General features: G+C 51.3%; 1 pseudogene; it reads right to left on the reverse strand.

Moving 5' to 3' along the window:
- Nucleotides 1-1588: 1588 nt before the first annotated feature.
- LOC141564975 (uncharacterized) lies at nucleotides 1589-13738 on the reverse strand (annotated as a pseudogene).
- Nucleotides 13739-16868: the final 3130 nt, after the last annotated feature.

Consider the following 16868-nt stretch of genomic DNA (forward strand, 5'->3'; position numbering starts at 1 on the left):
ACTCTCGGGGCCCTAGAACCTCAGGCTGGCCCAAGAACGCTTCCCACCTCCGGGAGCCGCCGCCCCCACCAGGACCAAGCTTCTTCCTGCAGCTCTCCACCCCCTCTGGGGCTCGCGAACGTGGGGGTCACAAACCTTGGGCACACAGCCAACCCCACCGAGGCACTTCTGCCCCTATTGCCGGCACTCCGAGAGACTTAGATGGCCCACGGGAGCGCGTGTGGGAACACTACCAGAACCCCTCGCTCTGCCCCGCTTGTCTGGGTGCCCAGAGTGACTTCCGTGTCCGGGTTCTGTGCACAAGCACAGGGGTTCGCTGCCCAAACCTTCCGCTCAGAGTCCACACTGAGTGAGGTTGCAGCGACCTGCACCAATAGACAGACCCCCAGGAATGGGAAGGCCTCTTCAGAGGTAGAGGTAGCCACGCTGGATACCCAGCGCTCCCCCCAGGTCTTTAGTTCTCTGGCCTCAACTTTACTTCACCCACATACACACTCTTCTTGATCTCAGGCTAGTCAATATGAAGCCCTGGGGTGCAGTCCGAGGGGGTGGGGCAGGAAACCCTGGCCCAGATCCCTGGATGGGTCCTTGGAGGGTTAGCCTGGCAGCCTGGCTCCCCATCTCCCAGTACCTCTTCCCTTCAGGCACATTCGCCAGGCTAGACGGCAGGGGCAGGGACACCCAGCACAACTGCCCCCTCCAAGGAGATGAACCACCTTAAGCAGGTAAGTAACCCCCACCACCACCCTGCATGGGATGAGGAAGGGAATCCTGGGTAAGCCAAAGCTCCATTAAAGTCAAGGTGAGGAGGGAGGCACTGGTAGGGAAGACTGGTCAGCTGGGCAAAGGCCCATAGGCGGGAGATGGCAGGCTGATGCTAGAGAGCAGGAGGTGGGCTAGCTTTGCTGACATGTGGAGCCTAAGAAGGGGAATTGTATGAAAGTCCAGCTATACTGGGACGGTCTCTAAAATACCAGAGCCCAAATTGTGTGTTTGATCCTAGAGAAGGTTCAAAGACAGTGGGGGGGAAAGAGATGCACCATCAGACCAGTACTAAGGAAGATAGTTGTGGGTTCTAGTTAGAAGATGTTCTAGAAGGGAAGGTGACTAGAATCAGGGTATTTAGGGTCTTCAGGAGATGGGTAATGAAGGCCTAACTTAGGTTGGCAGCCAAGTGCACAGAAGAATTACACCTTTATCCACCTTGTCCCCAAATATATCATGACTTGGTCCAGTGGCTTGGTGAAATCCAGGTATACTTTATCTAGGGCACAGCTTCTCAAGCTCCTTTGTGTCATGAAACATTTCAGAAGTCCAATATGACTTATGGATTCCTCAGCATAAGGTTTAAAAATAGCTGCATTGATTTTGTTTATCCAAGAACACCTCATTGTGTAACCCAGATCATCAAATAGAAAAAAAAAAATTCTCTTCCTAAGAATGACAAAACAATATAAAACTTCTCAGAGTTAAACCATCAGGACCCAGCAAGGACCCTCATGAATATAAATGCAAACCCCGCCACCACCACCATCCCCACATCACACACACACACACACAGAGAAATAAAAGGAGACAAATCGTTGGAGAGCTTGTTCATAGTTGGGCCACGCCATGTCCAAATCAAATTTACAGATTTCTTTCTATGTAGATCAATTTGTCAAATTCACTTTATGGTGCCATGAAAAGAACAATATTTGGGTAAATAATGGAATCTGGAGGAATGAAGGGGTTAGCAGTATTATCAGATCTCATTCTGTCCTACAGCAGTAACCGCAAAGCTGCCTGGTGCTACTTATCCAACAACAGAAAGAGCAGCCTAACCCTGCCCGGCAGTGGCAGTTCGGCCACAGAACGGTTGGCTCAGTTTGGTCGGTCGGTTTCAGAGTCTGGCTGAGGGACCTCCTTGGTCTGGCCAGGCCAACAGCAGACTGACCCTTCCAGGCTAGACATTAAATCCCAGGAGGAGCAAGCTGGCTGGACCATTAGTCCCAGTGCCACCACATATCCTGTGAAGATCCAGTAAGAAAATCCGGAAAGAACTTGAGAAACTGGAAACTGATTGGACACCCATCATTTGGAGAATAGCTGAATAAGTTATGGAATATGAATGTTATGGAATATTATTGTTCTGTAAGAAACGACCAGCAGAGAGACCTGGAGGGAATTACAAGAACTTAAGCTGACTGAAATGAGCAGGACCAGGAGATCATTATATACTTCAACAACAATTCTGATGGACGTGGCTCTCTTCAACAGTGAGGTGATTCAGACCCGTTCCAATTATTCAGTGGTGGAGAGCCATCTGCACCCAGAAAGAGGACTATGGGAACTGAGGGTGGACCACCACATAGCATTTCCACTCTTTTATGTTGATGTTTGCTTGCATTTTGTTTTCTTTTTCAGGTTGTTTTTTTTTTCCTTGCTCGATTTTTCTTGTGCAGCAAAATAACTGTATAAATATGTATACATATATTGGATTTAACCTGTATTTTAATATATTTAACATGTATGGGACTACCTGCCATCTAGGGGAGGAGGTGGGGAGAAGGAGGGGATAATTTGGAACAGAAAGCTTTGCAAGGATCAATGTTGAAAAATTACCCAGGTATATGTTTTGTAAATAAAAAGCTTTAATAAAAGAAAAGAACATCTTGAGGAAGTTTGGGAAAGACAAAGACCATTAAGGCCCTACACTTTGGAAGGTATAAGTTGCCATGGCCAAGTGTGTCTCCAAACGTGTGTCTTACTACCATTGTACTTCGGGTTCCTCTTGGACTTGGGACCTATTTGAGGGAAAGCATTCTTAGTGCCGGGGAAGTGTGAGAAAGGATATGGGAGGATGATGACCTCCAGATCTACCCAGAGAACCTCTGGGGATCCCATAGGCCAGTGGTTGTGAGAAGGGCAAGTGAGCCCTAAGAAGATGTTAAAGAGGTTTCTCTGAATTTTTGCCTCTTATCATTTCTTCAGGTGTTAGAGTATTCTAAGTCAGATATGTATATGTGGTTCCCCTTCTAATTGTAACTGCTTTGTACAGATTTTCCCCCATTGAGGCAAGTGGGCTTAAATGACTTGCCCAAGGTCACACAATTAGGAAGTGTCTGAGATCAGATTTGAACTCAGGTCCTCCTAACTTCAGGGCTGGTGCTCTAACCACTGTGCCATCCAGCTGCCCCTATGTGTAGCTATTTTTGATGTTATGTAATCCAAACTGTCCATTTTATTTCATATGATCTTTTCTATCTTTTGTTTGGTCAAGAACTCTGCCCTCCTCCAAAATTACAAAAGCTTCCTTCTCCGGCTCCTCAAATTGGATTATGAGATTGCCTTTTGCATCTAGGCCATGTACCATTTAGAAGTTATTATGGAATATGGAATAGGTTTCAGCCTAACTTCTTCCAGACAGCTGTCCAGTTTCCCCAGCGGTGGTAGGGGTCTCTGGGCTTTCCCAACACTAAGTTTTCATGTTTATTCTGGATCTTGAGTACCTCATCTGTTCTATACTTGTCAACTTTGTAGATTTTTAACTACCAAACAGTATAGGTGACTACTGCTTTGCAGAATATCTGAGATCTGAACCTGTGAGGTTCCTTCCTTCCCATTTCTTTTCATTATTTCACTTGAGATCCTTGACCTTTTATTCTTCCAGATAAAATTTGGTATCTTTCCCACTTCTATAAAGTATTATTTTGGTAATTTGACGGTATGGCTCCAAACAAGTGAAATAATTCCATTTGTGTTATATTAGCATAAATCAACCATGGGCAAGTAATAGCATTCTATTTAAATTAGTATTTACATGGTTCCTTGGTAAGAGCCCCCAAATATTTTTTACGTTTTGTAGTTTTTAAAATGGAATTTCTCTCTCTCTCTGCCTTCTGGATTTTGTGGGCGCTATCCCAAAAGCCAGTGATTGAATGAGGGTCAACTTTGTCCGTGAAACTTGGTTAAGGACATCAAACATCAGATCTGGTGATTTATGGGTATATTTTATATTCTGTTATTTCAATGGTAGCTGGCAACAAAAATGTTAAGATTACGACAGGAAGCAGGAGAAACACAGATTCCATTAAGCCCAAAGGTTCTCTGGGTGGATGTCTCAGGCACATCTCATGCCACAGGTTCCTGAGTTTCAAGGACAAAGCTGGATAGAAGGTCTGATAATTTCCAGTGAAAGTCGGTGCTCACCCAGATATGGAAGAAGGGTTTTAAAACCCAGGGCAGAAATCCTCCTGTTCAAAGCCTCCTTGGTTAATCTAATTGGTTCTTCTTCTTCTTTCCTAGGATATGTGCCTCAAACATCCCAGTCTCGGGTCACCTTTATAGGATTCCTCATTCCATATCATGACTTACAATTAATTCTTCTTTCCACAGCATCCTTCCTCATGGAACAATTACACATGTGAAGGCGAGCATCTAAAAAGGGTTTGGAGGTTTATAAAATGCCTTACAAACTACCGCTTGAATATCTCCTTTGATATTCACAGCCCTGGAAGGAGGTGCAATTATGCCCATTTTACAGATGAAAAAATTAAGGCAGGCAGAGGTAAAGTGACTTGCTCAGTGTCACACAGCTAGAAAGTGTGGGACTGGATTTGAACTCGTGCTACATTAGCTGCTGCACATACACATATACCCAAATACACACATATGCAGAATAGTGCTTTAAATTTCACAAAGCCCCCTCTCTGCATCTGGCTTCTTTTGCTCCTCACAACTGCCCTGGGATTCAGATATATTCTGATCTTCACATTCACATGCTGATTCAGTGTCAAATAGGACACACATTGGCATTTATTTTGCTCCCACTTTGTTACCCATAATGCTGTGATGAATGTGTCTGTATACAGATATTTTCTCTGTGCATGTCTGCTGCTCAGTATTTTGGGGGAGTGAGACAGTTGGGGATGACTTGCCCAGGGTCAAGATAAGTGTCAAGTGCTTGGAGACAGATTCGAATTCAGTTCCTGTTGACTCCAGGGGCCTTGCGCTCTCCCCAGTCCTTGTTGTTGAGTTAAATCTGGATCCTTTCTTTCTATTATTGCCCTCCTAAGGTTATAGATCGAATAATAAGATCCCTGGATCAAAGGTATGAACAATTTTAGAATTGTTCTCACATAATTCCCCATGCTTTTCTGGCAGCTGGATCAATGGGCTCTACCACCTGTGATTTTCCTTCATCTTCTACTCTCCAGGCTAACAGGAGGGATAGGAGATAATACCTTTGGAGTTCTGTAATTTACATTTCTCTAACTATTAAGATTTTCCCAATCTTCTTCTCTCCAGGCTAACAAAGGAGAGATAAGAGATAATACCTTGGGAGTTCCGTAATTTAGATTTCTCTAGCTATTAAGGAGTTGGTTTTTCCCCTCTTCTACTCTCCAGGCTAAGAGGGATGGAAGGTAATACCCTGGAAGTTCTGTAATTTGCATTTCTCTATTAAGGAGCTGATTTTCCCATCTTCTACCCTTCTGGAGGGATGGATAGTAATATTTTGGGAGTTCTGTAATTTGTGTTTCTTTGACTGTTAGGGAGTTGATTTTCCCCATCTTCTACTCTCCATGCTAACAGAGGGATAGGTGGTAATATTCTGGGAGATTTGTAATTTGCATTTCTCTGACTATTAAGGTGTTGATTTTCTTCATCTTCTACCCTCCTGGAGGGATGGGAGGTGATATCCCGGGAGTTCCATAATTCACATTTCTGTATTAAGGAGTTTGGATTTTTCTACATCAGGTGATAGTATATGCACTCTCTATCTAACCTTTGATCACTAGCTTGTAGAGGAGCCTACAAAACCCCTCTTAGAGATTGCTGTCCATTCCTTAGAGATTTTTGTTTCAGAATCCATTAACCTTCAAGGTTGTTACTAGTCAACTTATTTTCCCCTCCACTAAATCCTGATAGATAGATATCTCCTTGGGAATTGGTAGGAGGGACCAAAGCTCCTGCTGGAACAACCCAACCCCAGCATCCTCCAAAACCACTGGACCTCGCCCACATCCAGAACTCTGGCCTCTTGAAGTGCAGTTTCCTTCCTTTGAAACCACCCACTCATGCTAACCTTTGGATATACCCTTCTCCCCCACGGACTTAGCCAGCCAAGTCTCTTTTACTGGGATCATAATGTTTTATGTTTTCTTGGCCCAGATTAGGTCACAGTGAGTCCGGGATGTCCCACTCCCTCAATTCAGACTCTCTGAATGTCCTTCATCTGTATTATCCTGATTTCAATAAAGAATAGTTACTTCCTTTCTTGAAGATTCTGTCCCCTCAAAACTCAGAGGAGTAGCCACTAATTGTACAATATGCTCCTTCAGGGACCTTAAGGCAAAGTGGGATTTCTGAGAGACAATAATCACCTTGCTTTATCCTAAGCCTCTGATTCACTCATTACCAATAACTAGTCCTTATGCTCAATTTTTTTTTTTTTGCAAAGTTTTCTTTGTGAGAATTTCTTTCTTTTTTCTCTTTTGTTATTCTTTTACTTTATTGGGCAGATTTCTTGAAGTTCTGAGGTGAAGAAAAGTTGGGTTTTGGTGGAACCTTTTACTTCTGTCCTGGATCACCTCTATTTCAAGGGAATTCCCTCTATAAGAGTTCACTGATGGTGAAGCAGGCTAGACCTCTGAGTATGAGGTTTTCCACATTCACCCCCCCCTCACCAGGATTTTATCTAGAGGTTTTCTACCAGGCAGAATTCTCTGATACAGAGTGAGGGTCTTCTTAAGACTGAATGGTTTGCCACATCCATGACAGTCAGTTTGTGTCCAAGGTCAATTCTCTGATTAAATAAGATTTGATCTCCAAATGAAGGATTTCTTATAGTTTTCACATTCATGGGGCTCTATGCACATTCATTAATTTGTGTTCAGTGCCAGCTCAGCTCTAACTGAATCAGGCATTCTCTGATTATTAAACATTCATTCTCTCTCTGTCTCCATCTCTTTTTCTCTGTGTGTGTGTGGCGCTCTCTCTCTCTCTCTCTCTCTCTCTCTCTCTCTCTCTCTCTCTCTCTCTCTCTCTCTCATTTTCTCTTTTGTCTATCTCCTTTCTGTCACTTTGGTCATGTTAATGAGAGCTGATGTCTGACAGAATGCTTCCCCACCTTTCTTCCACTCATAAAGTTTCTCCAGTGTGAATTATCTGGTGTTTCCTAAAGACTGCTCTCTGGACAAAGGCCTTCCTGTTGCTTACACGGGTAAAAGCTTGTTTCCAGTAATGAATTCTCTGATGCTGATGAAGAGCCGCTTTCTGCACGAAGACCTTGCTGCATTCCTTACACTTGTAGGGGATCTCTCTGGTGTGAATTCTCTGGTGTTCGGTGAGAACTGTGTTCCTTCGGAAGGCCTTCCCACAGTCTTTACACTGGTAAGGCTTCTCTCTCCGGTGTGAGTTATCTGATGGTGGATGAGGGCAGAGCTCTGCCTGAAGGCCTTGCCACACTCCTTACACTGGTAGGGCTTCTCCCCAGTGTGAATTCTCTGGTGGTGGAGGAGGCCGGAGTGCCCGCTGAAGACGGCCCCACAATCTTTGCATTCAAAGGGCTTTTCGCCGGTGTGGATCCGGTAATGCTGGGATCAGGGACGATCTCTGTTTGAAGGCCTTGCCACACTCGTTACACTCGTAGGGCTTCTCGCCTGTGTGGATCCGGTGGTGTTGGATCAGGGATGAGCTCTGGCTGAAGGCCTTGCCACACTCCTTGCACTCGTAGGGCTTCTCCAAGGCATGCGTTCTCTGGGTGCTCAATGAGGTAGGAGCGCCAACTGAAGGCAGCCCCCGCACTCCTTGCACTCGTAGGGCTTCTTCCCACTGTGGATCCTTTCATGTTTAATGATGTCCGATCTCTGGCTGAAGGCCTTGCCGCACTCCTTGCATTCATAGGGCTTCTCTCCAGTGTGAATCCTCTGGTGGCGAATCAGGTGCGAGTTCTGCCGGAAGGCGTTCCCACACTCCAGGCATTTGTATGGCTTCTCTCCAGTGTGGATCCTCTGGTGTTTGGTGAGGCTGGAGCTCTGGCTGAAGGCCTTGCCACATTCCTTACATTTGTACGGTTTCTCCCCCGGTGTGAGTTCGCTGGTGTTCCATAAGGTAGGAGCGCCAAGTGAAGGCCGTCCCGCATTCATCGCACTTGTACGGCTTCTTGCCGCTCTGAAGCGGCGAGTTTCTAGGAACAGCTGAGTTCTGGGGGTGGGGCTCCCCAAACTCAGTGCAGTCACAGCCTTGGTGTTCAGTGAACCCCGAGCTCCGCCTGAAGGCCCCTCCACAATGACTACACTGAGAATGGTTTCCGCCCTCTTGAATTCGCTCCTGATTTCCACATTTATGAGGTTTCTCTTCACCGGGAGACCTCACATTTGGAACAAGAGGGGAGCTCCTGCCAGAATTCTGTCTGACTTCTTCCAAATGGCAGGGTTCATTTCTGTCATGTTGAGTATAGGGGGAAATTTCCCTGTTCATTATGACCCCCTCACCGACGGCCACTGGGGCTCGCTCTGACTAAAGCTTCCCCCCGAGTCAGTATGTTTCTGGCTTCCCCGCTCCTTGGGCGTGAGGAGGGTTGGTGGGTTGAAGTTGTTTTCCTGAGAAAAGCCCGATCCTTGGAGTGTCTCCAGGAAGGATTCCCATTGCTCTCTGCGACATGACCTCCTGCTTAGGACTTTCCCCAAATGGGGGGGACCCGGGAACAACATGGCTTCTGAGGCTTCCCACAAATGTTACTGTTAACCCTCCTCCTTCCTGGCTTCCAGGCGGCTCCTCCTGCTTCTCAAGCCTAGAACCCCAGGCTGGAAGAAATTCAGAAGAGAAATAATTTGAATCTAAGCTTTTCATGACCTCAGAGAACGAGTCCAAGCCCTCCCGGGCCAAAAAATTGCAAAAAATTATTCTCCCCAAACTTAATGGATACAATGCACATATTAACAGAGAAAACAGTATCTAAGGAGCGGATAATAATATTATTGTTAACAATAACAATAACAATTGTAACAATAATGGGGGGGAACTGCTATCAAATGAGGTCATTGTAAAAATGTTCAGCGTGGTGCTTCACAAAGTATTAACGGCATGGTTAGTTATTATTAATAATAATAATAATAGCTACAGTTACTATTTATGAAGCTCTATATTTATATATAAATATTTACATAGTTCTATAAGATTTATAGAATTATTTATATATGTATATGAAGTATATACACATATGTATATATATCCACATGTATGTGTGCAATCTGGATTTATTCTCAAACTCCCCCCCCCCAATTAGGTGCTAATATCTGTGGGTCGGTTATCTGACCATTGTCTGACTTCCGTGACCCCATTTGGGGTTTTTCTTGGGCAAGCTACTGAAGTGTTTGCCATTCCCTTCTCCAGCTCATTTTACAGATGGGGAAACTGAGGCAAGTAGCGTTAAGTGACTTGTCCAGGATCATCCTGAGACCAGATCTATATTCAGGCTTCCTGCCTCTAAGCCCAGGGCCCTGTGCCATCTAGCTGCCTGGAATCCCACCGCATTTGGTTGTGGTCAACTACATTGGAATTTTCGGGGTGCAGTTGAAGGAACCCCCATTTCAGGAAGGGCACGGGTGACCAGCAGTGGGTCCTGAGGACCATGTGTTCATACCGAAGGAGGGCAGACTGTCTTACTTCAGTAAGTACCCCCCGGACTTGGAGCAATAGCGGGCACGTGGTAAGCATGAAATGCATGCTTTTGTTGCTTCCTTCCTAGCTTCAAAGGCCTGGGGATGCTGAGCCTGAGGACTAGAAGACATGGCTGCTGTCTCTGAGAAGGGGAGGTGCAACTGTGGGGGTGACAGACTAGACTTTTGTCTTTTGGCTACCAAAGACAGAAAGGATGATGGGAGGATGTTCCAAAAGGGTGAATTCTGCCTCCATGCAGAGGAGGAGGGAGGGCATCTCAGGTGGAGGGGCAGCCTGAGCAAAGGTTGGGGAGGGGACCCTGGAGGGGCGCAGCAGGACTGCGGGAGGGACATGTAAGAACTGGGGAAAGGCTGGAGCCAGGCTGTGGATAGTTTTGAATGTCACCTGAGGCATTCTGGCACCCAGGGAGCCGCAGCAGCAGTTAGAGAGCATTAAGAAGTCCTCTCACTTTACCAGTAAGGACTGAGCACCGCAGGTCCATGCTCGGTGTGAGAGAGGAGCTGCAGTGAGCTCCCCAGGAGCCTCAGCTTTGGGGTCTCCGTCCTTCAGAGAAAGCCATACCTGAGGGCCCAGGCGGGCTGCAGCATCCAGAGGGTGCGGGGTCTCCTTTCCCAGAATGGGAGCTGCTAGGGACCTCTTCCCCTTGTTCCAGCCAGGAGATCAGGTCTGGTCTGTCCTCTCTCAGCCCTGCCCACGGGAGAGGAAAGGAGCCGGCTGTGTACTGGGAATGGGGAAGGCGCTCGACTTTAGCTGCCATGGCCGCTGGAGGGAGAGCCAGGTCCTGCCTGCTGGGAGCTCCAAGCGTCCCATAAGCACCGCCTGCATTTCAGGATGTGCCCGTAGAGGATAGGGGTGCAGCCTTGGACTGAGGTCCCCCCTTACTAGGTGTGTGAGCCAGGAGACTTCCCAAGATTCTAAGTGAAGGAGCATTAGCTGCCAGAGAGTTCCCCCCCCCCCCAGGTTCCCTAGAGCTGTTCAATCACAGGACACCCGGGGTCCAAGCCACAAGACTGGCCCCAGGGCCTGGGCACAGACATCGAGCCACAGAGAACAGTTCCTGCCTCCAAAAGCTTCCATTGGGTCAGAGACTCTGCAGCTATGTTCACACACACACACACACACACACACACAACCACATACCCTCACACACACAACCACACACACTCACACGCACACACACAGTAACTGGGGGAGGGCAGGCTCTGGCAGGGAAAGAGACCAAGATGGGAGACAGATGAGAGCTGAGCTTGGAAGGAGAGCACAGCTTCTCAGCAGCAGCAACATGGGGGGGGGGGTCCCCCAGGAGCAGGAACAGCCTTTACAGTTGAAGAAGAGCCCATTATCGGGTACTGATAGGAGATGATCTTCCCCACTGGATTCTTTTCCGGGCTTCATTACAAACGGTTTAATTTTACCAGAGGACACGTGTCCATTGTGTCTTATGATTCCCCCTCCCCTTCCTCTTCTTTCCTAATCTGTCTTTTCTTTAAAAAATTCTTTCCTCTGAGTCACTGAGAAAGGAAGGTCTCCTTTAAGATCATTTAGAAAGCACCATGCCCTCCGGTCTTTCACCCATCAGGTGCTCCAGGGTGTGTAAGCTGTGGGTGCAGGCCTGGTTTCAGCCCAGAGGCCCCCTGGCCTGGTCCAAGCCCTCCTCTGGACAGGGCCCCGAGGGGCTCCCCGCAGGTCAGCTAGCCTCTCCCTACTCTGCAAGCTCCAGCTCCCTCCTGGACACCCCCAAGGAGAATCCCCGGCCTGGAGCTGAAGGCCAAGACCTTCCCACCGCCTTTCTTTTTCTCTACCCAATGTAAATTCGTGCTTCTGGGAGTGGGGGCGGGCGGTGCCGCTGGACACACTCACCTTTGGCATGGAGGAGGGGCCATGTCTTCCAGAATCTAGGCCACCGAGGACAGAGGTGAGGACGGGGGGCGAGGACGGAGGCATGGAGGCCAGACAGACTGGGGATCCTTTCGGGCCCAGGCAGGAATCAGTGGCCTCCAGGGTCCCTTCCAGCCCTCCCACACAGGGGGCCTGGGGCTCAGCCAGCCAGAGCATAGCCTGCAGGAACCCCCCCCCCCAACCTGGGGTCCTGCCACAGACCAGGGAAGACCCCCCCGGAGGTTCAGGAAGCCCCAACCCAGGGGTCTTTCCTGGGGTCCTCAGGGTGGAGGAGCTTCAGAGGAGTCCCGGCCCCCGGTTCTGGGCCCCTCCCCCCCAGCCTTACCCAGGGACACCAGGTTCCTGTAGTTCTCCAGCATCACCTCCTTGTAGAGCTGCCACTGAGCGGGGCTCAGGCACCCCCATTCCTCCTCCGTGAAGTCTACAACCACGTCCCTGAAGGACAAGGCCTCCTGCAACACCAAACACAGCCTGCTGGCCCGGCAGCGCCCCCCGGGGGCCGTGGAGGGGCCTGCTTGAACGGCCTCTGGGGGCCTTGGGTCCCTCAGGGATGGGGCCTGCAGCCCAAGAGGGGGCCAGCCTTGTCCAGGCTGATTCCCACCAATGACTGACAGCCCCAGGGACCCCGGGAGTGGTCTGGGAGCCTGGAGGCCAGGAGAGCCTGGAGGTCAGGGGAGCCTGGAGGCCAAGGGGGGCCTGGAGGCTGAGGGGGGCCTGGAGGCTGAGGGGGGCCTGGAGGCCAAGGGGGCCTGAGGGCCAGGGGGGGCCTGAAGACCAGGGGAGCCTGGAGGCTGAGGGGGGCCTGGAGGCCAAGGGGGGCCTGGAGGTCAGGGGAGCCTGGAGGTCAGGGGAGCCTGGAGGCCAAGGGGAGCCTGTACACCAGGGGGGCCTGAGGGCCAGGGGGGGCCTGGAGACCAGGGGAGCCTGGAGGCTGAGGGGGGCCTGGAGGCCAGGAGGGGCCTGGAGGCTGAGGGGACCATGACTCACCTGGTCTAGGGCCAAGGAGACCCCTGGGGATCCGCCCTCCTCCTCCTCTGAGCTTCCCTCAGGGGGAAGGAGATTCTGCGCCATGAGACCTGAGGGGAGAGGAAGCTGGTGGAGGAGAGGCCGGCCCGAGGGGTCCTGGGCAGGGGCAGCTTCTGTGGGCAGGTGAGCCCCACACACGGGCAAAGCCACTCGTAATGCACGGGGCAAACACTGGATCATGCACCCGGACATGTGACAGCCGCCCTGGGACCCGGCAGCAATGATGGAGGGCAGCGGAAGGGGCCCGTCCAGCCACCAGCCGGGGGCGGGGCACTGGGAGCGGCCACAGTACTCCGGACCTGCTGTTTCCGTGGGGTTTGAGGACCGTCCTCAGGGAGGGCGCAGGCCCCAGAAGCCCCTGGGGCCCCGGGAGGAGGGCGCATCGTGGGGGAGGAGGACGCTGGCCGTCAGCACTCCCAGCAGCGGACAGCCGGGCTGGACCCGGGAAGGGACTGGTCAGAAGCTGAACCGAGGAAAGGGCGCTGTCCTTGGTGGGAGGTGGAGCCTGAGGGAGGGGGCCGCTGGTCTCCCACCGGGCTCTCAGGATGCCTTGGCCAGTGACCAGCTGAGTGGGACGGGAGGGGGCGGGGCACACAGACCTCCCTAGCCGGGGCAGCGGGTGGTGCTCCCGCTAGAGGGCGCCCGTCCTTGCCCCTAAGAAGCTGGTGCAGAGACCCCCCTGGGAGAAGGCCCGAGGCTCCTGCCGAGGGGGGAGGGGCCGGGACGAGGAGGAGGGATCCGAGGCATGGAGGTGACTGGGGCTTGAGTGTGAGGGCTCTTTGGCATCCGAGCCGATGACTAAGCCCAGCGCCCAGGGTCACGGCCCCCCCTCACCCACAGGGGTGCTCAGCCAAGAGGAAAAGGGGGGCGGGGGGTGCCGGAGGACCTCGGGCGGCCTGGCACCTTTAAAGCCTCAGAATCAGGAGACGGAGCCCGGGGCGGGAAGCGGCTGGGCCGGCACCCCACGGACACGTGGGACCCACGGGCTACTCCACCTCGGGACACACGTGACAGCCACAAGTGCAGACCCAGTCACACCCACGGACACGCAAGCACAACAATCAGATGTCACCCACAATCGCACCCACGGACACAAGCACAGGAGGACACACAAACAAGAGCAGGCCCACAACCACACACATGGACACACAACCCCACCCTCCGATCGTGACGTCACAAGACTCACCTCCCAGCTTCCCCTGTCTACTCTCTACTTCAGTCTGGAGCACCCAGCAGAGAACTGCTCGGAGTCCTGCGCATGCGTAGCTCGAGTACCTTCCCCCCCCCCCCCCCCCCCGCAGCCCCGCTTCTGGAAGAGCGCCTTTGGGAATTGTAGTCCAGAAGCTTCCCGCGCACGCGCATGGTGGGGAGGTCTGAGAGGCTTGGGGCCCGGTTCCTCCCCCTCCCTGGGCCTTCCGGACGCGGTGTGAAGAAGGGGGAGGAACTAGAGGATCGGGGAGGGACGAGGCGCTCCCACAGCCCTGCGGAACACGTGATCCCAGCGCGTTCTCCCTTCCCGAGGCGGAGGGCACTCGGGCCAGTTGTGCCGCAAGCCGCCAGAGGGCGCCATGGGACACAAAGCGTGAGGCCTGGGAGCAGGAGGACCTGAGTTCAAATTCAGAATTCACAGGCGTCTGCCTCCGGCGAGATTTGTAAAGTGCTTTCCTAACACAGAGCTCGGTGTACGCAGCCCTAGATAAACGCTCATCCTTCATTAAATCTTTTTTATTGCACACCAGGAGCCTGTCCGGGGGGAAATACCCCGGCCGACAAGCATGGAACCCGCGGGGGGAGGGGTGACTCCCACAGTCAGGGGACCCCGACCCACATTGTACAGAAAAAGCCTCCCGGCTCTCACTCGGCCCCTGGTGGTCCCGGGACCGCCCCTTCCTCCAGGAGTTCTGCAGCCAGATCCGTCGCCTCTGTCCCAGGGCTGCCGTCCCCGGCCTCCGGGTCCCTCGTGCCGCTCCTGGGCCCCCCGCAGATGGCGGCACCCACACAGGTTCCCCTGAAAGGCGCGAACCCTGCTCTAACCCTCCCGAGAGCTCAGCTCCAATTTCCCAGCACTTCCCTCCGAGACCGCCTGGCTCTCCACCAGTCCTTCCATCATGACAAACTCTTGGCAAAGACTATGGGGGTTTTCCCATTTCCCTGGGGCTCGGGGCCACACTGAGGACAAACAGCCTTGAGCGACGTGCCCGGAACCCCGCCCTTCTCTCCCCCTTCCCCTCCCCCTCCAGCACAAGCCGGGTCTGAGGCCAGATTCACAAAGGTGAGTAGTTAGTCCTCCGGGCCTGCGCAGCTTTCCCGGCCAAAGTCTGGGATGTTTGTGGGGCCCCGCGGATAACTCAGTGGGAAATGGACTGCCGATGGGGGTGCAGTAAATGCACCGGTCTGCACGGTACTCCCGGGTTTTATCATTTATCGCCGTGAACACGAACACACTTATTATAAACAGCTAAATTCCGTGAAAAGCGTCAGTGCGTGAGCTTTGGACAGCGCCCTGTCCTCGTCCTCCTCCTGGCAGAACGGGCCCCTGCCCCTGCCCGGGCTGCATATCCCTGGGTCTGCGCCTCCCTGGGACTGCGCTTTCCTTCTACTTGGGGCTTGTGCCAAATAAATATTATCAGAATTACTAAAAGCCAGGCTTTGGGGCGGGCCCGAGAGCCATCGGAGGCTATTCCGGTGGCGGGTTCCAGCTCTCTCCACCGCATCAGAAGGGAACAGCCCAGCAGAACCCGCCCAGGGTTGCATGCATTTATCCTGGATGCAAAACGAAAGCAGGCTCTACGCCCAGAGCTGTGCGGTTCCCACAGACGGTTCCCACAGACGCCCTTCGCCCTTCCACCTGGCTTATGAAATGCCAGTTTATTTAAAATTCAGAATTTTCAAAGGCTAGAGTTGCCAACAGAAGCAAGTTTGCTCCCTGCGCTTTGGGGACAGCTCATCCTGCACCCCTTGCTTGGCAGAGTGCGGGGAGGCAATGCCCAGCCTGCTTTCTTCAGGAATAACCAGGGGTCACATTTTTGTCTGGGCAGAGAGGCTTGGGGGGGGGACCTCGTCTTCCCCCAGCTTCCAGCTGCCACGAGCTCTCAAATCAACTCTACCTCCCCAACAGGTCTCTTCAAAGATTGTGTCAACTGGACCGCCATATTGTCCACTGCCATCCCCATCCTGGCCACCCCTCTTCTATGTTTTTTGTTTGTTTGTTTGTTTGTTTGTTTGTTTGTTTGTTTTTGGTAAGCTCTCTGAGGGCAGGAGCTATTTCACTTTTGTATTTATAGCACCAGTTTGGGACAGTAAGTGCAGAATAAATGCTATGCATTCATTCACTCCTTCACTCACTCTTGGTCATCCAGGGAAGGTAATGAAATGAGCCCAAAAGAACATAAATCTAGCACAATCAGGGTGAGGAGTCCATTGGGGGATGGGGAGAATTGGGGAAGAGGGGGTCTCACAGTCTGGTGCTCCAGTCTCAGGGCCAGGCTTACTCCCTTCCCTAATGCTACTGAGTGAATTCTTGGGCAAATTCTTAAAAGCAACTATTAGGGCAACCTTGTCTTTGCCTCCTCCCCCCATCTCTCCTTCCCCATTCCCCTTCTTCCTCTTACTGTGTGATCTATAATAAAATCAATACTGATGTTATCTCTGGAAAGCATTTTATATGTTCCATCCATCATCCTAGTCCCAATATAGCCTTCCCCATGAGACCCCATCAGCTCCTCAAATTTCTCTCAGTAGAGAAATCCCACTTTTATAAGTGGTATCTGGTTGTCTGTTTTTGGGAGGTGGGGGTGTCTGGCCTCTCCATGGACAATGACTGGAAGGGCTGGACTGGTGGTCTAGGGGAGTGGGCTCACTCCCAGGGCTCCTAGGCACATCTGCCTGTTACTGGCAATGGGTCAGCAGTTCTTTCTGGTGGTGATGAGGAAGGTGAGCCCTTTTCTACAATGATTTCTTCCCCCCAGGGCTGGCTGTAGGAGTGGGCTGAAAACAGTTCTAGTGCTCATCACTCAATGCTCAGTTTCCTGGGCTATCTCTTTGAGGGTCTGAGATCAGAGAGTGGCCAACGTGGTGATGGCTTGATGTAAAAACAGCCAAATGAATTGCAAAATAGAATACAAGATATTGTTTAAAAGAAACATCATCGAAACATAACAATTCACCCAGAGTTAAAATAAAGCACAGAAGCAAAATCCATTACATTTCAACTGAAATACAGACTGAATTCTGATCGATCCAGTGATCTCCGCACTTCCTCACAGATGATGGATTTG

Source organism: Sminthopsis crassicaudata, chromosome 3 (genome assembly GCF_048593235.1).
Source record: "Sminthopsis crassicaudata isolate SCR6 chromosome 3, ASM4859323v1, whole genome shotgun sequence".
Taxonomy (NCBI): domain Eukaryota; kingdom Metazoa; phylum Chordata; class Mammalia; order Dasyuromorphia; family Dasyuridae; genus Sminthopsis; species Sminthopsis crassicaudata.